At 43.3% G+C, this 6,000-nt stretch overlaps 1 long non-coding RNA gene across 2 annotated transcripts; it reads right to left on the bottom strand.

Moving 5' to 3' along the window:
- Positions 1-1,051: 1,051 nt before the first annotated feature.
- On the bottom strand, positions 1,052-4,020 carry LOC147247081 (uncharacterized). 2 transcript variants are annotated; one of them, XR_015109467.1, is made up of 3 exons: positions 3,559-4,020; positions 3,228-3,385; positions 1,052-2,768 (listed from the first exon to the last, which is right to left on the bottom strand). It is a non-coding gene; the product is annotated as an uncharacterized LOC147247081 (long non-coding RNA). The 2 variants fall into 2 exon arrangements; XR_015109468.1 differs by having other exon boundaries at positions 3,233-3,385.
- Positions 4,021-6,000: the final 1,980 nt, after the last annotated feature.

The following is a 6,000-nucleotide window of genomic DNA, read 5'->3' as shown; positions in this document are numbered from 1 at the left end:
CTGTTATGTTGAGACAACTTGTGGAATTTGTTACAGGTTTGCAGTTATGATGCAGGGAAATGAAAAATGCCTTCAGCCAGTGTGTGTGTGTGTTTGTGTGCATATTTGTGTTTGTATTTGTGTTTGTGTGTGTGTATATGTGTGTGTATTTGTGTTTGTGTGTGTATTTGTGTGTGTGTGTGTGTGTGTGTGTGTGTGTGTGTGTGTGTGTGTGTGCACGCATGCTGACTTCTACTTCTTGACATGTCCCTGGGGAATTGCTTCAATTTGCATTCCATTATTCTCAACACAACGTTCAGCCCAATCTCTCCTTGTGTGGGGGATTTTTATGAAATAAGATATTTCTGAGACTTGAATATTTTTTGAGAGGTCGAAAGAAAACCACTTGTTTTTCATATTAATTTTGCCTGATGAACACATTGATAAAGAATCAGACAGTGAGTTGTGGCTGCACTCGTGTCTAGAAGACACACAGGAGCGTTGACAGAATGATGGAGACCCGTCGTGTGCAGCTCAGCAGTGGAAGGACGAACCTGCTTCTCCTGCCGACTCTGATATGATAACAACAGCAACAATAATGATAACAATAACAACAACAATAATAATGATAACAGCAACAATAATGATAACAATAACAACAACAATAATAATGATAACAGCAACAATAATGATAACAATAACAACAACAATAATAATGATAACAAAAACAATAATGATAACAATAACAACAACAATAATGATAACAAAAACAATAATGATAACAATAACAACAACAACAATAATGATAACAATAACAACAATAATAATGATAACAATAACAACAACAATAATAATGATAACAATAACAACAACAATAATGATGATAACAACATAAAATAATGATAACAATAACAACAACAATAATGATAACAACAACAATAATAATGATAACAATAACAACAACAGTAATAATGATAACAACAACAATAATGATAACAATAACAACAACAATAATGATAACAATAACAACAACAACAATAATGATAACAATAACAACAACAATAATATAACAACAATAATAATGATGATAACAATAACAGCAACAATAATGATAACAACAATAATAATAATGATAACAATAATAACAGCAATAATAATGATAAAAATAACAACAACAATAATGATAAAAATAACAACAATAATAATGATAAAATAACAACAACAATAATGATAAAAATAACAACAATAATAATGATAACAATAACAACAATAATAATGATAACAATAACAGCAACAACAATAATAATAATAAACTTTATTGGAGAGCAGCTTTCATACAAGAAATGCAGTTCAAAGTGCTTTACAGGAAGAGACTAAAAGGCTTTAAAAGAACAGTAAAAAGATTAAGAATGATGATAAAAATCAGGTAAATAACAGTGAAAATAAGAAGACAGTTTTGAAAGAGCATGTTTGACTGCTCAGGTAGACGGGTGGAGGATGTCTGTGGGCGTCCACGGCTGCATCACCGACCGTCTCCTGCTGGTGCGGGAAACCTCAACAAACCAGCAGTAGCAGATGATGGCGGTGTTCTGGAGGGCGTGTAGCTAACAAGGGAGTTAGCAATGTAGCTCGGTCCTCGCCATTTAGGGCTGTAAGGAGGAGGACCTTAAGGTCAGCTCTGAAAGGTACAGGAAGCCGGAGCAGGGCAGCAACAGCTGGACGACTATGTTCTGTCCTTGGTTGGGGATGAACTACGGTCTCAGTGCTTCTTGTCGGGAGGCCAGTAAAAAGTGCATCACAGTCCTTGAGTCTTCTTGAGATGAAGGGTGAATCCGTTTCTCAGCATCTGTTCGGTTTATGAGTGGCCGCACCTTTGCTGTGCTTCTGAGGTGGAAAAATGATGTTCGGTCACCTGGGAGCTGAAGCTCCGCCCTGAACCTCAGATACACCGAGACTTGGGACCCCAGGTTTGGTGCATGGAGTTGGAATCCCCAGATTACTGCTCATCCATTGGTTTATTGCCGGTAGACGGTTGGTGATGGTGTTGGCAGCTGCAGCATCATTTGGTTCTGTAGGTATGTACAGTTGTGTATCATCCGTGAAACGATGGAAACCTACGTTGTGATGTCACGGAGTGGCAGCATGACGGAGCGAGGCAGCACCACAGCCGTCGTCATGCCTCTCAGACACTGAGCTCCAAGACTGACATCAAACCCAGCGACTTGTCAAGACCATTGATCAGGACATCCCGGTCGGTCGCATCGATGCAGCCCTCGGGTCTAAGAGGATAAGAAGTGACACCTCGTTTACATCAGGGCTCCGTTGAGGTCGCTGGTTATTTTAGTCGGAGCCGTTTCAGGGCTGCCGCATTTTCTACAACCTGACTGGAACCCCTCCAAGAGAAAGGAGTTTATTTTGAACCGAAACAATCTTCTCAAGTTCCTCACTAACAAATGGCAGGTCGGCCTGCTGTCAGTCTCACAGGTCCATCTAGGTTTGGTTTCTTTCAGAACGGTTTTACAGTCGCCATTTTGAAGGCTGTTTGAAGAGATGTGTTCATGATATGCAGCTCATGAGTGCAAACGCTGGCGACCACCAGGTCCAGGATCACTGCATCCAGTGACGGTTTTGCAAAGCTCTTACTTAGTGTGATACAGGGGAATGTTGCCATGGTTACATTCCAGGGTTTGCTGAGGTCACTGGTGTGTCCACCTGTAGTAACACTGGCTCTGACTGAGCTCGTGTTGTTGTTGAAAAACAGCATGAGCTCCTCCCACCGTGTCTTCTTCCTGGGACAGTTAAGAGCACTTGAGATCATGAGTTCATGTCATAATTCACCAGAATGCAAGAATTATTCACAGTATCTCAAATGTAAGAATGCAGCAGCACTAAACCGTGAATCACAAACACAAAAACCACAGTTGGACTACAAAAAGACCTCATCCTCTATGAACAAGTCCATGTAGGAGGAGGCTCAGCTGATCTCACATCAGTTCTTGACTGTTCCAAGTACAGGTTTTCCGTCATTTGATGATTTTATTTTCTTCTCTTACATCGCTGGCATTTGAATCAACTCTGACTGTGAGTTTGCTTCATGCCCCCCCCCCCAGAACTTTTTAAAGCCACTCACCCTTCACACACACACACACACACACACACACACACACACACACACACACACACACACACACACACACACACACACACACACACACACACTCACACTGAATCGAAGCCTCATTTCTCACCGTACCAACACGATCCTTCTTCTCCACAGACGCAGTCAAACGTTTGGTTAAGTCATTGGCATGCACCAGGCGGGTGGAGCTGACAGGGTTCATTAAAGGGATCTGGGGTCTGATGTTGTCTCCCCTCATTAACCTCAGTAGCACCTCAGACAGGTTATCTGACACACACACACACACACACACACACACACACACACACACACACACACACACACTTACATGAGAAATCAATGAGGGACAAAAAACAGACAAGATGGATGCTAACAAATGCAAAAGCAGCAAACAGTCTGAAGGGAAATGTTTGTCAAACCAGCGGTACGGTGCTGCTAACCTCCGCTGAAGAGGTTTGGGGAACGCAAACCAGCTGGAAAGTCTCTAAAAGGTTCTTTGAGTCCAACAGAACATCAAACTCTTCGTGTTCCGACGCCACAAATAAACCCCAGAAATGTTCAAAGACAGTTAGTTTTCCTGTTTTAGTACCGATTTGACACGTGTTAGCTGTAGCCTCCGTTCTGTCTCGCTCCCTCGTTTGTCGGCTCCTCCTGTGTTTCATCTAAATTCGTGTCACCTACAGCAACTTTGTGTCTCACTTCAGCTTTCGTCACGTTCGCTCAGTCGGAGCTCTCGACTGAGGCTGAGGCATCCAGAAATACGACTCAGCAGGACTGGACTCGCCTCCGTCACCGCAGATCCTCTCTCTCTTCACTCCTGGTCAGATTTAACGACAGCAATAAGCCCTTCCTCCTGCTCCTCCTTGTCCTCCTGCTCCTCCTTGTCCTCCTGCTCCTCCTTGTCCTCCTGCTCCTTGTCCTCCTGCTCCTCCTTGTCCTCCTGCTCCTCTTTTTCCCCCTCCTCCTTTTCCTCCTGCTCCTCCTTTTCCCCCTCCTCCTTTTCCTCCTGCTCCTCCTTTTCCCCCTCCTCCTTTTCCTCCTCCTCGTCCTCCTCCAGCTTGAACCTTGGAGAACTCACAGTTACTGATACTCTGTTACTCCATTACTGTGTCAGCAGTTGCTCCTGTTGCCTTCGTCACATGATCAGTGGACGCAGAGCAGGTTATGTAGATGGGCAGGTCTTTCTGACCAGAAGCAGCTGAACAAAGTGTTCAGAATCCTCGTTGAAATGCAGTCCAGCTGACAAACAAACACCACTGAACACATGACTTCCTCTTCCTGTTCGCTCCGCCTACATCAGCCCAAGCATTGGCCATATTCGGTTTAAGCTCCGCCTACTTTTAAATCCAGATACAGGTTCAACTTGAGCAGCTGAAAACAAAAGCACGTTGTTTCCTCGGAAGGTAAAAGATTAATTTGATTGTGGAGGGAGGTCATTGGTGATAATCTGACTGATGATGACAACGATGGCGATGACAATGATGGTGGCGGTGACGGTGGCTAACACTGATTTTGACCTCTTGGCAGCATGAGCCAGATTATGCATCAATGAAGTAACTTGAATTTTTTAAGTCAGAGTCACGGTGTCACATAGAGGTCATGTCTCGTTAGTTTCGTTACTTCGTGATCTTATTTGGTGTCGTCACACACACACACACACACACACACACACACACACACACACACACACACACACCATGACAGTTCAATCAAGTGGACTGACTCAGGCAGCGTGTCTCTTCTTGTTAGCTTTGTTAGCGGGGCTAATTGACACTTCATTACCAGGTTGTTCTCGTCTGCAGCAGACAACTCTGCCGCCTTCCTGTTGAGCTACATGTTGAATTTAAAGCAGCAGATTTGAATTCTAGTTGCTTTAATAAAAATCCTGAAAAAAAATTCATCTGGCCGTAAAAAGCTGAAAGTAATTTCTAGCAGTGATTTAGTGACTCCAAGCCTGAGCTGAGGTCCAGAAAGTTGTTTCTGGCCCACAAAAGTTCCAGTTTACTGATTCTGATTCAAGTCATTGTAATTTACATGTGCCATAAAGCCGCGCGACAGGGAACAGATCCAGGATCAGGGCCGTCCCCGTGTGCTTCCAGGACTCAGCAGATGGTGGAAGAGGAGCATAAATAGTTTGTGATCCTAAATTTCCTCCAGACTGAGCAGGTGTTTGGGAGATAAATCCTTGTTGGGATGAAACTGGCAGCGCTGCTCTGACTTCACATTCCAAACAGCCACGTTTTCACGCTGTTATTTTTAAAGTGAGACAGTTGTTTGTCTTGAAATTTGACACATAAAATGAAACTCGATATCAATGTCTGGCAGTGTGCTTTTAAAACATATCTGTCTGGAGCCATCAAAGTCCCAAAATGTCTGCGCTGCAATCTAATGTAGTCATCTGTCGAGCATTTTATCATGCACGCCTCAGCCCACTTGGATCAATTACTAATGAAATCTTCTTACTCTGAAGGCCTTCTGGGGGATTTGATGGCTCCCTCTCCTCCTCTAAGAGTTTACTTCTCCCCTCGTCTCTTCATCTTCTTCATCCCAGCTCACTTTTTTGTCTTTCTTTTCCTTCTCTTTCTTTTAATCTCGTCTCCTTTTATGCGTTCGGCGGGGCCTCCCTTTCTTTCCCATCACGTTCTTCCCCAGCAGACTGAATGAGACTCACACAATCACTAATAGATGATTTTAATTCAGTCGGGCACAACTGCTTTACCTCCAACAAGCCATCAATCACGGCTTGTTCAGGTCTGCTACTTACATGAATATGAGATGAGACAACAGTTGAGGAATCCTCACTTTTACATCTTTTATGACGGTTCGGAATCAAATTTAAAACACAGCGAAACGGAACGCCGAGCGCCACTGAACGGCTGCCA

This window comes from Aulostomus chinensis, chromosome 16, assembly GCF_037954235.1.
Source record: "Aulostomus chinensis isolate RoL2024-O1b breed Wild chromosome 16, RoL_Achi_v1.0, whole genome shotgun sequence".
Taxonomy (NCBI): Eukaryota; Metazoa; Chordata; class Actinopteri; order Syngnathiformes; family Aulostomidae; genus Aulostomus; species Aulostomus chinensis.
The sequence above is the reverse complement of the archived record's forward strand: the minus strand, read 5'-3'. Positions and strand labels throughout refer to the sequence as shown.